Consider the following 1,081-nt stretch of genomic DNA (forward strand, 5'->3'; position numbering starts at 1 on the left):
CTTTAACCACTTACAACCCTTATATCCAACTCACGCATGCGATCAATCTCAACCAAATTTTATGCATTAACATGCAATCCACTTTATTTCCCAATTCATGCATGAACCCGATTTTAAGCAAATCCCTCTAGGTTCGATCATGCATGTAACTCTTAAACCACCTTTTAAGAGTTTAATTTACCCAATCTCTCCTTTAACCGCACGTCAAGTGAATCCCCCATATTCACCGTGCAAATCAACTTATTCTCGCATGCATGCAATATCCTTTAACCGCAACAAAAGAAGCGACTCTACATGCTTACCACAGACTCACCTTTACGCGTCGATGATTTCCCTCGGACTTCACTGCACCTCACGATCAGACAGCTTCTCCTCTTGATCACCTCGATCCACAACCAACTCCTTGACACCAACGCCTCTCCTTCGATCTCTCTCTCGATCGTTCTCGACCTCTTTCTCAACAATCACTTCGACACAATGTCGATGATTTCTTTCTCTCTCTCGATGATCTCTTCTTATTTCTCTCTCGAAATAACTTAAGAGCTTTTGAGTGTTTTTGTGCTAAACACCCAAATGAAATCGTTTGCCTTGTATTTATAGGCAAAATTTCGAGGCTTCTTCCTTAATGCCCTTCGATAAGTGTCACCTACAACCCTTGCATGTGCTGCGTGAATCCCACCTCCAATGGGAGCTCGCCATTAATCCACTAATCCCCCTTGTATTAGTGCATGAAAACTCCTCCATTAGTGCATGTAAAGCTTCTTATTAGTGCATGTCACTTAATCAAGGCTTAATCTTAGCTCTCAGCCAATAGAGCTCCGCCAAATCCTCTTAATCAGCTTGATTAAGTTAATCCTCCCACTATCTCCTTAATCTCCTTAATTTTTTAATCCTTCCACTAACTCCACCTTAAATAAAATAATCTTCCCACTTTCCTTACTTCTCATTGGTCAGAATCTTGAGAAAAAGAATTTTCTCCCCAAATACTCGATCCTTCGTCCGGCACCTTCGACTACGCGTCTCGGACATCTCGACACTCTTTCTCGGGTCATCGGCAAAATTTCTCGGGCTCTCGACAATT

This window comes from Camelina sativa, chromosome 12 (genome assembly GCF_000633955.1).
Source record: "Camelina sativa cultivar DH55 chromosome 12, Cs, whole genome shotgun sequence".
NCBI lineage: Eukaryota > Viridiplantae > Streptophyta > Magnoliopsida > Brassicales > Brassicaceae > Camelina > Camelina sativa.